At 41.9% G+C, this 22,439-nt stretch overlaps 1 pseudogene; it reads left to right on the top strand.

Annotated features, from left to right (window-relative positions):
• LOC111961492 (anthrax toxin receptor 1-like) overlaps window positions 1–20,952 on the top strand; it is a 34,756-nt pseudogene extending 13,804 nt beyond the window's left edge.
• Window positions 20,953–22,439: the final 1,487 nt, after the last annotated feature.

Raw genomic sequence — 22,439 nt, 5'->3', positions numbered from 1 at the left:
TTCTGCTCTGTTGTCTTGTTCTAACTGTTGTCTTGTCCTGGTCCATCAGGTTTCCGTACAGCCAGCGTCATCATTGCCTTGACAGATGGCGAACTGAGGGAGAATCAGTTCGATCTGGCAGAGAGAGAGGTGAGAGAAATGTTTGTTTTAGACCTGTAGTAATGGATGATCTGTTGGCAATATCTTATCTCTACACTCAGAGTGGGCAGAGTGAAAATAGTCAGCCACATTCCACAGGATATTCCAGTCCTGGAAGAGCAGAATTTCATACTCTACTCCCTGTCATCATATGTAATTATTATTGTTAGAGTTGCCGTTTCCGTTTATCTCTACAGCTGGTTACATCAGTTATTTCAGCTGGTCATTTCAGCCTTTTAATTACTGGATGTTTCAATCTTGTTTATACATTGGCCGGTGGCCAGTGGTGCAGAACTTCTTAGACTTGATTAAATGTCACCAAGACCCAAGAAGTCATCATTGGCTGTGGAAGAACACTCAAAGCACTACATGTAACCATCAACAATCGATAGAGTGGACTGCTACAAAAACGCCTGCACCATTATAGACAGCAAACGCCTGTGTCTCCAAACGTCAGTCACGACTTAAGACTAAGTACCTGCACAAACCTGCAGTAAGCAAGCCTTGGACAAATACGCCTTGTCCGAGCCAGAAACGGCCCATACGGCCAAGAGCCTATCTTTCTGTAGCGTAAGGCAGCTCAATGTACATGTATACAGCCCCTGGACAGGACGTTAGTCTGCCACAGGGCCTTACCCCAAATCGATCTCCTTAATGTTGAGTGCCAATCTAACCACCAGGCCACTGAGTTGGTTGCACAAACTGAGAAGGCTAGACAGAAACCCATCTGTCTTGCAAGCCTTCCATAGATGCTTCATAAAATCCATCCTCATCCTTTACGGATACACCTTTATACATTATATTATATATATAATATATATTATACATGCATTGTATTGGTTTTCAAAGTATCTGACACCACAAATTAAGTTCTCTCTACGTTGGTCAATATAGAGTTATAAAAGAGCTTTCATGTCTATTTGCGTGTCACTAGGCCGGCCGATCGCGTCAACTGGGTGCCTCTGTCTACTGCGTGGGAGTAAAAGACTTCAATGAGACCCAGGTGAGCCACATGTTTCTGTTGTGAGCAGGGGATTTAGCAGTTGGCTAGTCTCACATTATTGTTGTTACACTGTTATTAAATAAAGCGTCTTCTCCCTCCCCAGCTTTGGACAATAGCCGACAGTAAGGACCATGTCTTCCCTGTAAATGATGGCTTTGAGGCACTGCAAGGAGTCATTGATTCAGTAAGTAGGGCAACGATGTTAGGGGCTGGTAGAATGATGTAAACATCTGTTCACTATTGTAAGGTATAGTTTCAACATGGTTGAAAGTATACCAAGGCATACATACTTTCAACAAATCTAACTCTAACAGATTTACAGTTTGTGCTGTTCACCGCTGTCTCCATTATCCACATTCGTCTCTCTCTCTCTCTCTCTCTCTCCTAAGATCCTGAAGAGATCATGCATTGAGATATTGGCAGCAGAGCCCTCTAGTATCTGTGCAGGAGGTGAGTGGTGTATTGGAGTGGGTTTCATAATGGGCTCCAGCTGCATGACACTATCACTTGTTTATTGATAAGCTGACGACACGGATCAATCCACTATGTGTTTCTACTGTGTCTAATGACACAGCAAGGGGGAAACGGATTGACTTAAATATGTGTTTGACTCTGTGTAAATGAAAAGTGCCAGCTGAAGATAAATAGGCACGGTTAAAACGTTACATCCTCTCTGGATCAGCCTAGCCTGCATTTGGCCTGAATATTGTCCGATTTCAGTTAATCACAGATCATTATGGATAATTGGGGAGCTTTTGGCCTCAGAAAATAAGGACTTGAAAATATTATTATCAACTGTAATTCCTCTTTACCAATGTTATCAAGGTGATCAAATGCCATTGATGATTCTCCCTGTTTTCTCCCATTCATCCTGTCTTAGAGTCCTTCCAGGTGGTAGTGAAAGGAAATGGTTTCTCACATGCCCGTGAGGTGGGGAAGGTCCTTTGTAGCTTCCGCATCAATGACACTCTCACTTTGAGTAAGTGGAAGTTACGGTACCTACAATTTCCGACCATTAACCCTAATGAATCCCATCAGCAACACCCCTGTTTTTAATGAGCAGGAAACAATCTCTTTAACTTTCACACAGGATTCTAGGTGCAGGGTAATGAGGCTTAGAAAGACATCTATTTCAGCAATGCCACAGTGAGTTAGTTGGCTGTTATTGACTGTGTCCTCAGGCTGTGTGAGAAAAGGGCAAAGAGAAAGGATTTCAACCATCCTGAATGAAAGAGCTTAAAGGAATGAGCCTGAAAGAATACTCATTAGTTCAAGCAGGCACCAGTTGGCCTAGCTTGCAAATAACGTTCTGAGAACCATATTTTTCTTGGAGCTTGGTGAGAGCATGGTTGTCCTATGGTTATTTTGCATACAACCTTCCCACAACTTTCTGGGAATGATGCAGGATAGTGGCTTGGCGTTGGAACATTCTCACCACATTTAGTAATTAAGGAATTTTGTTATTTTCTTGGTAATTCATTACTTTACCAGAATGTTTACTTGGGAGTTGAAACATGGTTACATGTCATTTCAATTTTGGTAATGTTCTAGGAACGGTTTCCAACTGGTTTGACATTGGGAATGTTCTCAAATAGTTTAGAGAATGTTAAGAAACAACATTCTTCTGTGGGAATTTCAGTACTTCAGCATAACGTTTCCTACAGGTTTTCTCATGGTTCAAATTAAGACGTTCTCAAAATGTTTTGAGAACGTTAAAACGTTCTATAAATACACAAGATACCTTGAGTAAAGTTCAGAGAATGTTCTAAGAATGTTATGCAGTCCATTCTCAGCATCAACAAAACTCTCTATCCTCTATCTTGTTAAGTGAGTTCAGGTGTGTTGGCCGCACCCACTAATTGGCCACACCTGATCTTAATGAGTGCTTGTTTCCTATGAAATTAGGTCTGTTTGAATAGACTAAAATGAACAGCTTTGTATGTGTCAAAGAATGGCATGCTAGCTCCATCCTGGTTCCGCAGTGGACTAATTCTATAGCTAGAGAACAGAAGATTATAGGGTTGAATCTCACTGATGCTGTGTCACAATAAATAAATAAAATGTTTTTGCATGATTAATACCTAAGGAAATGTATTTCTATGTGTCTATTTCTATGTGTTCTATCTGTGCTTAGTTTAAAAAGTTAACCCAAAATAAGGTAGCAGTATTATTAAAAGTAAGAGCGTTAATTAAACCTCCCATGAAAACTTTAAAGGAACCAGAGTAAAACATTCTCTGAACCTTGGGCCAATGTAGAGCAGCCGAATCCCACAAGGTGGCCTACACATGACAAAAAAATTGACTTTCGGCCAAGAAAGGACTTCTTTGCAACTGTGGTACAAACCTTTTGATGCAAGACCCTCACTGGCAGCAAATTACAACTAATGGAGTCTGCAGCAGTGCACAAACAGATCTGAGTTAGCGATGTAATGTCGTTTCTTTGTTCCTTTGCATTCGTCCACAACTAATATAGCACATCTGCTGTAGGCTGGGTGCCTCTGGGGATCATTGGGGATCAAGCCAGGTAAAAGGCTCTCCGAAGCTTCAAGAGCCAGGGTTTATTTCCTGTAGAATTTTCTAATTTCCAATAGATCAAGGTCTTGCAATCACATCCTTTGATAAGCAATCTTAAGTGTAGAGAGCAGTCCAATTCTTAAACTGAAGTCTAATTTCTGCATTCTTCCCTCAGGCAGTAGGGGAAATTGGGCTATGTTTGCCTTGGCCACAAGCAAGAGCAGCCTGGTCTTATATTATTCTGTATGTAAATCCGAGACACCCATTTAGTATGATACTGTATGTTACATTTCCTATGGTATCTAGTAATTTGTGGATGTCCATCATCCATTTAGTATGATATGTTACGAATTACAATTCATACATGTAACGAATTTGCAAAAAGTACAATATGTTATGAATTTACAAAACGTTAAATAATGTTACGAATTTGCAAAATGTATGATATGTTACGAATTCTACTTTGGTTTGCTAACGTTAGCTAGCTGTCTAACATTAGCTAGGCTAGGGATTAGGGTTAATGTTAGGAGCTAGGGGAAGGGTTAGCTAAAAGGGTTAAGGTTAGGGTTAGCTAACATGCTTAGTAGTTGCAAAGTAGCTAAAAAGTAGTAAGTAGTTGAAAAGTTACTAATTGGCTAAAATGCTAAAGTTGTCTGTGATGAGATTTGAACATGCAAACTTTGGGTTGCTAGACCCATGGTTGCTAGACCCACCCAACCAACCACCCTCATTTTTGCCTTAAGCAACCTTCTGCCTTATGTACTGTAACCAGACCAAACGTAACATATCATACTCATTTCAGTCCCGGATTTACATTTACTATGTACACCTAGTCTATGAGACCAGGCTGTCAAGAGGGGGTTAGCATGCCTACTGTTCTTACAAATCCTACATGATTTTTGTCTGTCCTCACCGCTCCATCACACACACACACCAACACACACCACATGCCACACATAACACACACACACACACACCACACACACACACACACACACAGAGGACACTCTCACACACACACACACATTACCCACACACACACACACACACACACACACACACACATACACACACACACACACACACCAGAATTATACTCACTCACTTCCTTCAGCTGGTTTAAACTTAAGCTCTCAGAGGTACAGAGGAATGTGGAATCTCCCTGACAATTCTGTCACCAGGCTAAATTAAAACCACCACTCCCACGCTGAAGGATTTCAGTTATCCAGGTCTAAAAGACAATAACCAAAGCAAGAAATTTCACAATTGTCTCAATGTATTTTCCGATTTGAAACTATATCTTTGAAAACACGTCTTTGACACTACAACTCGTTGAAATTATGCTAATTAAACTATGCTAATTACGTTTAATACTACAGTTGTAAATGAACTAGCTCCAGTTACCTCCTATTTTGCTTGTTGAAAATTTTATTTCCATGCACCTTTGCTGGATTGCATAGCTATAGAATTTCTAGTCCTGGGGAAATTATCATATACAGCAGGTGATGGTCTACTGTATACAGTATGTAGGTTCAATACACACTATAATCCAAAAGTTGTTCTCTTCTATAATCCCCATAGGTGAAAAGGCCATTGGTAGTGAGAGACACCCTACCGGTCGTGTGCCCAGCCTCCCGCTATGGAAGAAGAAGGGACGTAAAGTGACTCTCTTTAACTCTCACATCCCCACTGCTTTTAATTGAGTGCAGCGTCAAAACCCAACTAATGAAATTAACACCATACTCATCTTGCTCTCAAGTCAATAACAGTATTTTTCTCAGAAAAGCAGCTATCACTTGGGTCCTCTGGAATGAAAAAGAGGGATGTGTTGCATTAAGGAATGAACAAAAAACAGTGAGGTAATTTATACCCTCACTCAACCTCTCACTTCCTCTTCACCTCTCCATCCCCTTTCTCCCGACCTCCCCAATTTCCTCTCTCACCTCTCTCAATGTCCCCTATCGCCCTCTCTTCACCTATCCCTCTCTCTCTCACCTCTCCCTCCCCTCCCTCCCTCCCCCATATCCTCCTCTCTCATCTCCCCCTTCCCTCCTCCCATACCTATCTCACTCTCCCTCCTCATACTCCGCCCATCCTCGCACATCTCCTCCCCTCCTCCCTCTCACCATCTCCCATCCCCTCTCTCTCACCTCGTCCCCTCACTCTACCTCCCCATCCTCTCTTCACCTCTCCCTCCCTTCCCTCACCGCTCACCTGCTCCCCTATCCCCTCTTCCTCTCCCTCCCTCCTTCCCTCCTCCTCCTCTCATAACCTCTCTTCACCTCCCCCATCCACGCCTCGTCATCTCCCCCATCCCCTTTCTCTCTCACCTCCCCATCCTCTCTTTCACCTCTCCCTGCTTCCCGCTCACCTCCCCTATCCCCTCTCACCTCTCCCCTCCCCTCTCACCTCCCTCAGGGAAGCTACCCTCCACGTCAGTATGAACAATGGCCTGAGTTTCATATCTAGCTCCGTCACCATCACCACAGTCAGCTGTGTAAGTACCAACCCTTCTCCAACTCTCTACACAGGAAAATCTCTCAACCATGGCTACATGTAGTATTGTGCTTCTAATAGAATGGTTTATTTGAGTACTTTACTCTTCTGTATCTATTCCTAGGAGGTGACAGAGCTTGTGTTCAAGCAGAGTAAGTACACCCGGTTCTAACCTTATTTCCTCTCTCTGCCTCCCCTAGTCTGATGGGACGTTCTTGGCCATAGCTCTGCTCATCCTGCTGCTCCTGCTGACGCTGGCTCTGCTCTGGTGGTTCTGGCCTCTCTGCTGCACAGTGGTAACATCTCTCTCATTATCAACCTCTCACATTCAAAACCATTTCCTGTACCCAAGCAGAGACTCTGCCATGTATGCATGTGTCAATAGGATAATCATTAACTCCTGTGGAACAGAATATTAGGATTCCGTGTCTTTTCCATCTTTGCAGATCATCCATGAGCCTCCACCTCCAGTAATGGAGGACAGCTCAGTGAGTAAAGCTTTTTTTTCTTATTTACTCTATCTAGGCCCGTGCCTCCTGTAGAGTCGAAACTAGAGGTCGACCGATTAATCGGAATGGCCGATTTAATTAGGGCCAATTTCAAGTTTTCATAACAATCGGAAATCAGTAATTTTGGATGCCGATTTTGCCGAATATTATTATATATTTCTTTTACACCTTTATTTAACTAGGCAAGTCAGTTAAGAACACATTCTTATTTTCAATGACGGCCTAGGAACGGTGGGTTAACTGCCTTGTTCAGAGGCAGAACGACAGATTTTTACCTTGTCAGCTCAGGGATTCAATCTTGCAACCTTACGGTTAACTAGTCCAACGCTCTAACCACCTGCCTCACGAGGAGCCCGCCCGAATGCAGTAAGAAGCCAAGGTAAGTTGCTAGCTAGCATTAAACTTATCTTATAAAAAACAATCAATCAATCATAATCACTAGTTATAACTACACATGGTTGATGATATTACTAGTTTATCTAGCGTGTCCTGCGTTGCATATAATCGATGCAGTGCGCATTCGCGAAAAAGGACTGTCGTTGCTCCAACGTGTACCTAACCATAAACATCAATGCCTTTCTTAAAATCAATACACAGAAGTATATATTTTTAAACCTGCATATTTAGCTAAAAGAAATCCAGGTTAGCAGGCAATATTAACCAGGTGAAATTGTGTCACTTCTCTTGCGTTCATTGCACGCAGAGTCAGGTAAATGCAACAGTTTGGGCCGCCTGGCTCATTGCGAACTAATTTGCCAGAATTTTTACGTAATTAATGACATGACATTGAGGTTGTGCAATGTAACAGGAATATTTAGACTGATGGATGCCACCCGTTAGATAAAATACGGACGGTTCTGTATTTCACTGAAAGAAAAAAAAAATGTTTTTCGAGATGTAGTTTCCGGATTCGACCATATTAATGACCTAAGGCTCATATTTCTGTGTGTTATCAATGTTATAATTTAGTCTAATGACTTTGATAGAGCAGTCTGACTGAGCGATGGTGGGCACCAGCAGGCTCGTAAGCATTCATTCAAACAGCACTTTCGTGCGTTTTGCCAGCAGCTCTGCTGTTTATGAATTCAAGCCTATCAACTCCCGAGATTAGGCTGGTGTAACCGATGTGAAATGGCTAGCTAGTTAGCGGGGTGCGCGCTAATAGCGTTTCAAATGTCACTCGCTCTGAGACTTGGAGTAGTTGTTCCCCTTGCTCTGCATGGGTAACGCTGCTTCGAGGGTGGCTGTTTTCGATGTGTTCCTGGTTCGAGCCCAGGTAGCGGCGAGGAGAGGGATGGAAGCTACACTGTTACACTGGCAATACTAAAGTGCCTATAAGAACATCCAATAGTCAAAGGTATATGAAATACAAATCGTATAGAGAGAAATAGTCCTATAATTCCTATAATAACTACAACCTAAAACTTCTTACCTGGGAATATTGAAGACTCATGTTAAAAGGAACCACCAGCTTTCATATGATCTCATGTTCTGAGCAAGGAACTTAAACGTTAGCTTTCTTACATGGCACATATTGCACTTTTACTTTCTTCTCCAACACTTTGTTTTTGCATTATTTAAACCAAATTGAACATGTTTCATTATTTATTTGAGGCTAAATTGATTTTATTGATGTATTATATTAAGTTAAAATAAGTGTTCATTCAGTATTGTTGTAATTTTCATTATTACAAATCCTTTTTTTCCTTCTTTTTTTTAATAAATCGGCCGATTAATCGGTATCGGCTTTTTTTGGTCCTCCAATAATCGGTATCGGCGTTGAAAAATCATAATCGGTATCGGCGTTGAAAAATCATAATCGGTCGACCTCTAGTTGAAACACCACTATCGTACCATAAAATCAGACTCTCTGTGTCTCTCTCTGTCTCCTGTTATCTGATCTGAAAACAGCCGGCAGCCTCTGCCTCAAAGAGCTCTGAGAACCTGTAGAAGCATAATAGGGATTAGACTGAGTTATTGACTCACAGCTGAAATTTTCCATTTTGACCCGACACAAGTTCCACTCAATGGTGCTGGATGCAGCCAGGACCAGACTGGGCAAATTGTCTGATCTTGTGTTTTTTAATGTTTTTTTCTGTCCGGTAAACTGGATAGCAGCCCAGCTCTTTAGGTAGAGAGGAGTTTAGTTATGCTACAAGTTGAGTTACAACTATTGTCAGGCTCTCAGACGTGGTTGGAGCTTCTAACAGGGTGACTCCCTGGCCACACCACACAGGGATGCCATGCTACCTATTTCTTTGTGAGACTTGGTTGAACTTGATCAGGACATCAAGTTTAGCATGATGCCTGCCTTACTTGTTTGGAACAATACCACTGGTATTGTTGACTTGAACTGGCTGAAGGGAGTGGTAGGCATCTGATATTATGAACATTTTAGGGCAAAGCTACCATCTGAGGGATCTATTTTCCCCCTTGTTAGGATGAGGATGAGGACGGGTGTCCCAAGAAGAGGTGGCCCACTGTGGATGCCTCATACTACGGTGGCCGAGGTGTGGGTGGCATCAAGAGAATGGAGGTGAGAAAGACATTCACTGACTGTTGTACTCGGCCTGGTGTGCCCTTTATCCAACTACGGCTCAGACCTGGTCATTATATTACCCTTCCCCTGACACTGACTGTCTGCTGTTGCTTGTCCTTGCTCAGGTCCGCTGGGGTGACAAGGGCTCCACTGAGGAGGGGGCCAAACTGGAGAAAGCCAAGAATGCCCGTGTCAGGATGCCAGAGCAGGAGTTTGACATGCCACCAACACACACTTTCAACAATGGCATTCACAAACCTATCAGTCCCCAGAAATGGTACTCTCCTATAAAGGTATTGTATCCAGCTAGGATATTTGGTTCCTTGGAAGTTGTGTGAAGCTATGTTAATTATATGTTATTTGAAGGTAATAAAAGAATGTTCTGAGAACATGTTTCAATAAGACTTCTAATAACACTGCTAGCTTAGGTTAACTGTTTTGAACTCCAAGCACAGATCGGACACATGGACATGTATTTGCTTAGGCATTAATTATGCAAACACAACCCTTTTTTTAAATTGTGGCACGGCCTCAGTGAGATTCAAACCCATGATCTTCTGTTCTCTATCCATGGAATTAGTCCACTGCACCACCGGGATGGAGCTAACATCTCATGTTTTTTTACACATACAAAGCTTTTCATTTTAGTCTATTCAAACAGACCCCATTTCAAAGGAAACAACTCATTAAGATCTGGTGTGGCCAATTAGTGGGTGCGGCCAACACACCTGAACACGCTTAACAAAAGAAATAGGTTAGTGAGAGTTTTGTTGACGCTGAGGACGGAATGTATATGTTTTAAAATAACATTCTTAGAATGTTCTTTGAATGTTGTTTCTTAATGTTCTTGAAACAATTTGAGAACATTACTTTAAATAGAACCATGAGGAAACCTGTAGGAAATTCCCACCTAAGAAACGTATAGTTCTCAGAACATTATGCATCAGCTGGGTATCCTGCACAATTCCCAGAACTTTGTGGGAAGGTTGCATGCGAAATAATCATAGGACAACCACACTCTCACCAAGCTTGAAGAAACATATAGTTCTTAGAATGTTGTGTGCTAGCTGGGTAGTCCTGTACTTAGGTGTTCAACATTTCCTTGGTACACCATAAAAGGTACACTTTATAGTTGAGTACGGGAATAACAACAAAGTTGCAGTATCTTTCAATTGAAATAAAAGTCAATCATATGCACTTCATCTTTTCTTGCAACTATAGGGGGTGCTGTTCCGCATTAGCATTTTTTGGTCTCCAAATTAAACTGCCTCGTGCTKAATTCTTGATCGTACAATATGCATATTATTGTTATTATTGGATAGAAAACACCTTCTAGTTTCTATAGAAGTTGGAATTTTGTCTCTGAGTGGTACAGAACTACTTCTACAGCACTTTTCCTGACAGGGAGTCAGATTTCAGAAATTTTGACCCCTGATCTGGGGTCGGTTTTAAGGTGCCTGTAAATGCTATGGAGAAACCGACACTGCCTACGTCTTCCTCTGGGTGTCAGTACGTCATGACGTTTTGAATGGAGTCGATTGCGCAATCAGAGCCACTATAAAACAACAAAACGTGGAAGTACCGTTCTTTRCCTTCGCGCGTCTTACGCAAGATGGACATCGGACTTGCCTCCTTCCAAATGGTTGTTTAGCCAGTAATATTTCTCCGGTCATGTTTTCAGTCGTTATAGTTGTTAAAAACATCATAATGTAGTTCATTTGAACCGTTTTATAGCAATTTATATCCGTTTAGTGCGATTTTGAGGAATTTCTTTGTCGTGCACTTTGAAGCTTTGGGCACGTTTCGGGGTCTCGGTCGATGTTAGTGGACATTTCGAAGGACAGAGGACATCTATCGACCAAAAGAAGATTAGACCCAAGAAAGGATACATTGCCCAAGAATCTGATGGAAGAACAGCTCAAAGTAAGCAATATTTATATGGATAATCGTTTGTTACTGTCGAAATATTTTAAACGCATAATCCGCATTTTGTTTGTTATCGCGTTCACTTGGCGAACCCTGTATTGCACAGTAAGGATAATTTTAGAAATGTAAATCAGCGGTTGCATTAAGAACTAATTTGTCTTTCGATTCCTGTCAACCCTGTATTTTTTAGTCAAGTATATGATTAGCTTTCGATTAAACTAGATCACTCTGAAAGATGACGTCCGACATTTTGAGGCTTGATTTGCTACTATTTTCATTGTATAACCACGGTTTTGTATGGCTAAATATGCACATTTTCGAACAAACTCTATATGTATGTTGTAAAATGATGTTACAGGAGTGTCATCGGAAGAATTCTGAGAAGGTTAGTGAAAAATTGGCGATGATTACGTTATAGTTTCTCTTGGCTTGAATCGATGCTCTGGTAACGTTTGCACATGTGGTATGCTAACTTATCGATTTATTGTGTTTTCGCTGTAAAACGCTTAGAAAATCTGAAATAATTGTCTGAAATCACAAGATCTGGGTCTTTCCATTGCTATGCTTTGTCTATTTTTATGAAATGTTTTATGATGAGTAAATTGGTCATACACGTTGCTCTCTGTAGTAATTCTAGTCGAGTTGTGATGGTCGGTGCAATTGTAAACTGTGATTTCTACCTGAAATATGCACTTTTTTCTAACAAAACCTATCCTATACCATAAATATGTTATCAGACTGTCATCTGATGAGGTTTTTTCTTGGTTAGTGGCTATTTATATCTTTATTTGGCCGAATTTGTGATAGCTACTGATGGAGTAAAAAACTGGTGGAGTAAAAAAAAGTGGTGTCTTTTGCTAACGTGGTTAGCTAATAGATTTACATATTGTGTCTTCCCTGTAAAACATTTTAAAAAACAAGAAAATGATGGGTTTATTCACAAGATCTGTATCTTTCATCTGGTGTCTTGGACTTGTGATTTAATGATATTTAGATGCTACTATCTACTTGTGAAGCTATGCTAGCTATGCTAATCAGTGTGTGGGGGGGTGGGGGGTGATCCCGGACCCGGGGTAGAGGCTCGTGAAAGGTTAAACATTACATGGTTTACCATACAAGGTAGAGTTTTGGGGAATTGAGTGAGACAAAAGCAAGAACACAATTGCTGTACCTTCCACTCACATACAATCATATGCACTCTAAATTGAATGGAAAACATTGTTAGTAAACTTCTACCATTGTGGTCCTCTGTAGCTCAGTTGGTAGAGCATGGCATTTGCAGCACCAGGATTGTGGGTTGGATTTCCCACTCCCAAATAAATGTATGCACGCATGACTAAGTCTCTTTGGATAAAAGCATCTGCTAAATGGCATTTATTCTTATTATACAGTGCCTTCGGTAAGCATTCAGACCTCTTCCCTTTTTCCATATTTTGTTACGTTACAGCCTTATTCTAAAATGGATTAAACTTTTTTTGTTGTTGCAATCTACACACAATACCCCATAATGACAAAGCGAAACAGGCTTTTAGACATTTTTACACAGGTGGACCCAATCAAGTTTCTACAACTTGATTGGAGTCCACCTGTGGTAAATTCAATTGATTGGGCATGATTTGGAAAGGCACACACCTGCCTATATAAGGTCCCACAGTTGACAGTGCATGTCAGAGCAAAAACCAAGCCATGAGATCGAAGGAATTGTCCATAGAGCTTCGAGACAGTGTCCAGGCACAGATATGGGGAAGGGTACCAAAACATTTCTGCAGCATTGAAGGTCCCCAAGAACACAGTGGCCTCCATCATTCTTAAATGGAAGAAGTTTGGAACCACCAAGACTCTTTCTAGAGCTAGCCGCCTGGCCAAACTGAGCAATCGGGGGAGAAGGGCCTTGGTCAGGGAGGTGACCAAGAACCCGATGGTCACTCTGACAGAGCTCTAGAGTTCATCTGTGGAGATGGGAGAACTTTCGAGAAGGATAACCATCTCTGCAGCACTCCACCAATCAGGCCTTTATGGTAGAGTGGCCAGACGGAAGCCACTCCTCAGTAAAAGCACATGACAGCCCTCTTGGAGTTTGCCAAAAGGCACCTAAAGACTCTCAGACCATGAGAAACAAGATTCTCTAGTCTGATGAAACCAAAATTGAACTCTTTGGCCTGAATGCCAAGCATCACGTCTGGAGGAAACCTGACACCATCCCTACGGTGAAGCATGGTGCTGGCAGCATCATGCTGTAGGGATGTTTTTCAGCAGCATGGACTAGTATACTAGTCAGGAGAGGCCACACCCCACAGGAAGCAGAATTTGAAATTAAATGAAATACAATTGAATTCAAAGCAATTCAACTGAGACGTGATTCCTTTGACAAATCTTTTATCAAAAGGATATGCCACCTACAGTATTAATTCAAAGAATACACATACCATTTCAAATATTGGTTTGATTATAACTCAAAGACATCAAACAGTATTTTTCTTTGTCATGAGATGTTGGGGCTCCCAAGTGGCGCAGCGGTGTAAGGCACTGCATCTGAGTGCTTGAGGCAACACTACAGACACCCTGGTTCGATTCCAGGCTGGATCACAATCGGCCGCCATAGGGCGGCGCACAACTGGCCCAGCGTCATCCGGTGTAGGCCAACATTGTAAATATTATAGACAATTCACAACAGAATCTTATAATATTTCCAGACGTCTGTAATTGTTTCTAATTGTTTTAGGAGAATTAGAATGTTTCAACCTTATGCTACCTGGTATAAATATTTTCATGGTGATGTGTAGTATAAATAAGCCATTTAAATGTAATTTAAGTACTTTCTACTTCCTCTAATTCAAATTATGCTTCCTGTGGGGTGTGGCCAATTCAAATTCAATTAAGATTTAAGAATTTAAATTAAAGAGAAATTCACAAACTCAATTCAGAATTGACTCCAACCCCCACCAAAGCCCAATCTATGATCAAAACACTTCTTAATTAGTTGCAGCCTTCCTGTAGTGTCATTGTTTCCAGGAAGTTTGCTTCAAAACATCTCAGTCAGCTGGATGAGTGGTTATATGAACCAGACATGAACTGAGCTGACCTCAGGAAGATGAGATCTGCAGAGCAGAGGGAAGCTGGTGCTAGTCCCAACACAATACATTCCTTGCCCTTTATCGCTACTTACTCTCCTCACTGACTATTATGTCATGGAGCATAGCTTTCGATAGTCAAACAGCACCAGACAGTCAGCCAGCCAGACACACACAGATAGTTGTTAGACTGACCTGTATACTGGCATATACAGAATAGAAACAAACCAGAGCGGAGTAAAGCATCTGACAGGCATACAGGCAGGCAATATTGTTATTACCATATTGTCATCTACTATGTAACATTCTTCTCTTTCATTTATTGTGCCCATCTCTGTTCAGGGCAAGCTGGATGCTCTGTGGGTGTTTCTGAGGAAAGGCTATGATAGGGTGTCTCTGATGAGACCCTATCCTGGAGACAAGGTAAGACACAAAAAACAAACGGCATAGAGAAAGACACGTCCCACACTTGCTACCAGCTGTCACTGCACTGTACGGGATGATACGAGGATATGCAGAGTCATGGAAGCCACTTTTAGCAACTCAATAAGAAAGCCAGTGTGTGACTGAGGCTTACATGTAGGTCAGAGAAGGATAGCTTCCAGGGGCTTTTCCTTCAGAGCTCTTCTAAGGGATGGCAAGGCCCACTGGCCCAGCACTTCATTATTCTGTTATGTAAGAAAAGTATAAAAAAATGCAATCAGATGAAACAGTTTAGGAGGCAGAGACCACACCATGTAATGCCTAGGCCCCCTCCATTGCAAATCCTCAACAGAAAGAACTCAAACCCCTGGAAAATTGTGGGAAAGAAGGAGGTCTGGAGCCAAGACCACAGTCAGAGGAGCACAGCAGACAGAATGGAAAATAGAGAGGGGGAGGCTTTAGTACCATCTTTATTTTTTATTCTCTTTTTGCACTTTACATTTTTTTTTGCAATGGTTCTTCCAGCAGTTTCTTCGAACTTTTTTTCTCCATCAAAACTATTCCACCAGGCAGCTGAGGAGAGTGGGAATTTTGATGAACTCCTTACAAACTCATCACGTTGGCAGTTTTGGAAGCCAATTAAAGATTTTAAATGCCTTCAATGCCCATTTCTTCATTAAATCATCTGCCCTGGACAAATGCTTTTAAAACACTTCCAGCCAGGCAGTAAATAACCCACTAGAAAGGTTGCAGCTGATTGTAATAATAACGGTGTACAGACAGAGCGGCTGTGAGGAAGGCATAACGTATCCTGGCATATACAGGCTGAAGAAGCTGAGGTGCTAATATTGCGCCAACCTGAAGGAATGTGTTTAAATCTGCTGAAGCCATTAAGAACAGATGACTATTCACTACCCACATCCCCACCTTCCCGTAACTCAAGCCTAGCTGGGAGTTTTGTTTTTATATGGCCTCAATGACAGCTGTGGATAGGAGGATAGGGCGAACCATCCACACAATTCCCTCTCTTCCCATCTTTCATAAGCTGTTGCTACCTCAGTAAATCTCCTTGTTTTTTTTGACTGAACTGGACATTTACAGCCAAACAAAAGACAAGATGGAGTCAGCATAATATTCAGAAAGGAAAACAATGAAGAAGATAATGAGAGATTGGTCATACTAATTAGAATATGTTCAAAGATTCATCCACCCAGGACACATACATTAACATTGAGGAATATACATTGTCAGTAACAGGCCTCATTAGGATATGTGTTGATGATAATGTATCCACGATAACAATCCGGACATACCCCAACCAAATGGAGATATCCGTACCAGGCTAGAGCCCGTACTGCAGCATTCAATGTCAGCAGAATGAACCCCGATGACTCCATGGTGCGTGACATGTACAAGGCAAGCATGTACGAGCTCCGCAAATCCATTAGGGACGCAAAAAGTTAATACAGACTCAAACTTCAATTGATGTTTGGACAACTCAGACTCTCAACGCATCTGGCAAGGACTACAGACCATCGCGGACTACAAAGGCAAATCCAGCTGTGTGGTATCCACCGAAGCCTCCCTCCCAGACGAGCTCAACACATTCTATGCTCGCTTCGAGGCAGACAATACCGAGCCATCCAGGAGGACTCTCGCTGCTCCGGACGACCAGGTGCTTTCGCTCTCCGAGGCTGATGTGAGGGAAAACTCTCAAAAGAGTGAACACCTAGATGGCATCCCTGGCTGCTTCTTCAGAGTGTGTGCTGACCAGCTGGCGTACGTCTTCTCTGACATCTTCAACCTGTCCCTCTTCCAGGCTGTAGTCTCCACCTGCTTCAAGGAGACCATCATCATCCCAGTGCCCAAGAAAAACGAAGTGACATGCCCAAATGACTATCGCCCCCATCGCACTCACTCCATCATGAAGTGCTTCGAGAGGCTGGTCGTGGCCCACATCAATGCCAGCATGCCAGGCACACTGGACCCACTCCAATTTGCCTACTGCTCCAACAGATCCCCGGAAGATGCCATTTCCATCTCTACTCACACGGATGTTACACATCTGGACAAGAGGAACCCTTATGTGAGAATGCTGTTCATTGACTACAATTCAGCATTCAACACTATTGTTCCCTCCAAGCTCAGAGCCCTGGGTCTTGACACCACCCTCTGCAACTGGATCCTGGACTTCCTGATAGGTAGACCAGACCACAGGTTGTGAGGATTGGCAACAACACCTTCTCCACACTGACTCTTAACACAGGGGCCCCCCAGTGGTGTGTCCTCAGCCCTCTACTGTACTCCCTGTTAGAGGTTTTCATTGATCCACCTGTACCCGAATACCCGAGACACGACCCGGGACCTGAGTGGGTTCGGATCCAGAATTCTAAATAATGTCACAGGTCTGGGTCGGATCTGATATGATTGTCACAGGTCTTGGGGTAGGTGTAATTTTAACTGACTTGTTCAAAAGTTTGGGGTCACTTAGAAATGTCCTTGTTTTTGAAGGAAAAGCAACATTTTTTGTCCATCAAAATAACATCAAATTGATCAGAAATACCGTGTAGACGTTGTTAATGTTGTAAATGACTATTGCAGCTGGAAACAGCATAATAAGACACGGCCCCATGTCACAAGGACCTGTACACAATTCCTGGAAGCTGAAAATGTCCCAGTTCTTCCATGGCCTGCATACTCACCAGACATGTCACCCATTGAGCATGTTTGGGATGCTCTGGATCGATGTGTACAATCAACAACCTGATCAACTATATGCGAAGGAGATATGTCGCGCTGCATGAGGAAAATGGTGGTTACACCAGATACTGACTGGTTTTCTGATCCATGGCCCTACTTATTTTTTTTAAAGGTATCTGTGACTAACAGTTGCATATCTGTATTCCAAGCCATGTGAAATCCATAGATTAGTGCTTAATGAATTTATTTCAATTGACTAATTTCCTTATATGAACTGTAGCTCAGTAAAATTGTTGCATGTTGCATTTATATTTTTGTTCAGCTCATCTCCGTTCCACTATGACAGTGTAGAAGTAATACCATAACCTGTCCAATAGATGGCAAGGTGTAGGCCTGTTCAAAGCACAAACAAATCTGGATTATGTGATCTTAATATTGTGGTATCTGGATCAGAATGATCTTATCGGATCCTTTTCTGAAAAACTTGGTCAAAATCAATCAGATTGTATGGCAAAAAAAGGGGATTACAGAATCTAGGTCATTCTGATACAGATTAAATGTTTTTAAAAATTGGGCCCAAGTTGCACACGTTATGTTTCTGCATTTATTTGACACTACTCAATATAACAACTGACTGGATACATTTACCCTACATGACCAAAAGCATGTGGACTCCTGCTCGTCGAACATTTCATTCCAAAATTATGAGCATTAATATAAAGTTGGTCCCCCCTTTGCTGCTATAACAGCCTCCACTCTTCTGTCAAGGCTTTCCACTAGATGTTGGAACATTGCTGCGGGGACTTGCTTCCATTCAGCCACGAGAGCATTAGTGAGTTCGGGCACTGATGTTGAGCAATAAGGCTTGGCTCTCAGACAGCGTTCCAATTCATCCCAAAGGTGTTCGATGGGGTTGAGGTCAGGGCTCTGTGCAGGCCAGTCAAGTTCTTCCACACCAATCTTGACAAACCATTTCTGTATGGATCTCGATTTGTGCACCATGAAAAAAAGCCCCAGACCATTATTCCTCCTCCACCAAACTTTACAGTTGGCACTATGCATTGGGTCAGGTAGCTTCCTGGAATCTGCCAAACCTAGATTCGTCCATTGGACTGCCAGATGGTGACGTGTGATTCATCACTCCACTGCTCTAGAGTCCAATGGCGACGAGCTTTACACCACTCCAGCCGATGCTTGGCATTGCGTATGGTGAGGTTAGGCTTGTGTGCGGCTGCTCGGCCATGGAAACCCATTTCATGAAGCTCCCGTTTAACAGTTCTTGTGCTGAAGTTGCTGCCAGAGGCAGTTTGGAATTCAGTAGTGAGTGTTGCAACCGAGGACAGACGGTTTTTATGTGCTAAGCGCTTTAGCACTCGGTGGTTTCGTTCTGTGAGCTTGTGTGGCCTACCACTTCCCGGCAGAGCCGTTGTTGCTCCTAGACGTTTCCACTTCACAATAACAGCACTCATAGTTGTCCGGGGCAGCTCTAGCAGGGCAGAAATTTGATGAACTGACTTGCTGGAAAGGTGGCATCCTATGACGGTGCCATGTTGAAAGTCACTGAGCTCTTCAGTAAGGCTATTGTACTGCCAATGTTTGTCTATTGAGATTGCATGGCTGTGTTCTCGATTTTATACACTTTTCAGCAACGGGTGTGGCTGAAATAGTCGAGTCCACTAAGGGGTAGACAGTATACTGCAGTAAATTTAACGTAATTTGCTGCTTTAATTATCAGAATAAAGAACGTTTTTTAAGCCTCCCCATTTTAGTTACATTTGAAATATCTCGGTTGTAGTGCCTTTCACCTTTCTAAATCCACCCTTTCTGTGGGTTCAATATTGTCCTGATTTTCTGCATCAAAGCTATATTAATCACTGCCTTTAGAATTTTGAAAAATGCAAAAACAACATTTAATCCTGATTCAAGGTCAGATAGGATTACTGAATCATTATATGGAAGTTCAGAATGTCATTTTTAGTTTTGAAAGACCACATTTTTCCCAAAATGTTAAAAAGTTATTTTTTAAAACTGGGCCCTGATGACTGCCTCTTATTGCTCTCTTCCCTGTTTTATTCCTCTCTCCTAATTTTACAGGGCAGGTGCATTAGCTTCACCCGGGTGAAATCCTACCCTGCACCTCGTTATCCAATCTACCACCAGCCCTCCACGCCAATCTACAGTCTGCCTCACACCTACAGTCACGCTTCCTCACATGACACCCTCTCCCACATGCCCCCCTCTCCCACCTCCACTCTTCCACCCCTGCCATCCACTCCCCCTCCGTCCTGCATCACCCCCCCTCCAAACCAAGCTCTGCCCCCAACTTCTGTAAGTCCTCCCCTACCTGTTTTTTCTCCGACCCCTCAGGCCTCACCCTTATGCAGAGCCCCTCCCCCTTCCCGCCCTCCCCCACACCCATCTGACCAATTTCTCTGAGGAAAAAGGAAGGAAGGCCAATGCATCTGTTAAAGAACTGAGCAGCAAGGACCCTGAGGGCCCCTGAAAATGTCCCGAATACTGTGCCTTTCTCTTCTCCACCAATCCAAACCACTATCAACAGATTGACAGGCAGGACAGCAAGCCCAGCTCTACTTCACTCAACGGTTCAGAGAGAAGCTGAGCAATTGATCTGTAAAACAAAGTTCCATTAGATTTTCCATGTTCTCTATTCTAACTGATCAGGAAGTTGTATCATTTTTTTTACTGTAAGACTCACGAGACTACAGTGAAGTTAATGCCAACTCTTTACTGCTTTGCTTAAATCAATGGAAGCAGAATATTTACATCTTTAGCAGAAGGGATAAACAAAGTATTTCATAAGTTAAAAGATCAATGGCTCAGCTTTTAACTCTGTCTTTTATGTGTTATATAGGTACATCTTACATGCTGATTGATACAAACCTATGTGTATTATGGATGAATCACTGAATGAATGAATGCATTTTTTAAATAAATCAATCAATAAGTATATTGCAAGGAATGACAAACATGTCAGACACATTAGCAATGAGGAAAACCTCTGACTGGGGAAGAACGGATTACTTTGTTTGTTTGTTTACACAGAAATCATGTGACGAGTTTATAAAGCCAAAGGAATGAAAAGCATGTCCTGTGGACTGTTAAATGCACAATATGTGATTTCAACAGCTGGATCCTGCTACTTGAGCTGATGGATGGAGCTGATTGATATTTTGAACCTTTTACATTGTTACAAAAAACACTAACAACCTTAGATATTGGGTTATGGCAGTTGTACGGAGCTCATACGGCACTATTGTAATATATGTCATTAATTCAAATTACCATTGTAAATCACCAAATCTGACAGATTATGCCTTTAAAATCAGCATGGCTGACCTACCATTGGCCAAATCAGGGACCAGCCAGAGCACACTCACCTTTTGACGTGACCTTTGGCTGTTGTTAAATGGGGAATTTTGTTGTGTAACCATTCCTACAGCAGTACTAGGAATGAGGATCTCTGTGAATCCACTAGGGTCTAATTCCATTTCCAATCCAGATAAGTGTGTATTGAATATGTGCTTACTGAGTACCTCCAATTAATGTATAGAATGTGCAGAATGTATCCAAAACCAGCCAGTCCTTTTTCAGAATGTAATAAAATATTGAATTTCAGAACAAAGATGGCCTGTTATGTCATTCATTATCACTTTTGCTGATAAGCTTCACCTATATTCTAGAACTAATCAAAATGACATACTGTATTAGAGCAGAGTAGACAGATAAAGTTCAGGAAAAGTAAGGACGCTGTAGGCTATTTCACGCGGAGTACTTAACGTCAAACAGAATGCGTCTCAGAGGAAATAGCTAGACATGAATAATGCATTGAGAAGTCCGTACTGGGTTTGAGGTGAGACTGATAAATCAGTAAATAGCCCCTGTACAATGAGCTTTGTGTGTTTGTAATATCATTTTAGATGAACTCTCATGTTATCTCCCACTGCTCTCCCAGTTCATCTTCCCTGGCCCAGATAGACACACAAGAGGTGCGTTCAATACAACAAAACAGAAATGGTACTGTACTGAGCGACCAGTTGAAAAACTGTGTGATTGTGGTGGCTTAGAGGGATAATGTGTATGGTGTGTGCTGCACAAGTTTTGAAATTTCAAATGGTCACATCCATACTGATCAGGCCATACCCACCAAACAGAAGCAAGCATACTTTAAAAAGGCTGTTGAAGAATGGTGAGCACCGTTTGAAAGTGATTTTCCTTTAACTTTCTACCTGGGCTTTACCCCTTTCATATTTATTTTGATCCTGACAAACTCCCCAGTCCCTGCCGATGACAAGCATATCCATAACATGATGCTGCCACCATAATATTTTAAAATAGAGAGGGCTTCACTTTGTGTTTTGTTGCATTTGATTTGACCCAAACCTGTAGTGTTTAATTTAGAATGGATAACAGAATGGATCATTTGGAGTGGAATTTTTAACACAGGCTCCTTCTTTTCACTTTATCATACAGGTCAGTAATGTGGAGTGAATGCAATGTTTTTGATCCCTTTGTATTTATGTATTGTGGTGGCAGCATCATGTTATGGGTATGCTTGTCACTGGCAGAGGAAAGCCTTCCTCCTCTGAAAATCGAACCCTGGGATAGTTTTATTTTTGAGCGTGGCAATTACATAAATTTGAATGCCAAAGATACACTAGAATGGCTTTCCAAGGGGTGTTGAGTGTTCGTGAATGGTCCAGTCTCAGTCCTGACTTAAATCAGCTTAAAAATCAGAAACAAGGTTTGAATATTGTTGTCCATCAATGATTCCCATCCAAATTTACTGAGCTTCAGCAATTTTGACCCCAAGAAATGTATATACCGTATGTTGTACAAGGTTGGTAGAATCTTATTCAAAATGATTCACTGCTGTAATGGCTTCCAAAGGTGCTTCCACCAAATTATTAACTACCGGGTGTGAAGACATATGCAATCGATACATCCTCATTTTGTATTATGTTAGTCTTTTTTTTATCTAGATTTTTTTTCATTCGTTTATGTTGATCGATAGGAATAAAAATGTAATATAATCCATTTTATGATCACATTTTGAGGCAGCAACATGTGAAGACTGTGCAAGGGGTGTGTAGACTTTCATT

This window comes from Salvelinus sp. IW2-2015, linkage group LG4q.1:29, assembly GCF_002910315.2.
Source record: "Salvelinus sp. IW2-2015 linkage group LG4q.1:29, ASM291031v2, whole genome shotgun sequence".
NCBI classification, from domain to species: Eukaryota; Metazoa; Chordata; class Actinopteri; order Salmoniformes; family Salmonidae; genus Salvelinus; species Salvelinus sp. IW2-2015.
Note: the sequence above shows the minus strand (reverse complement) of the source record. Positions and strands in the feature narration are given on the sequence as shown.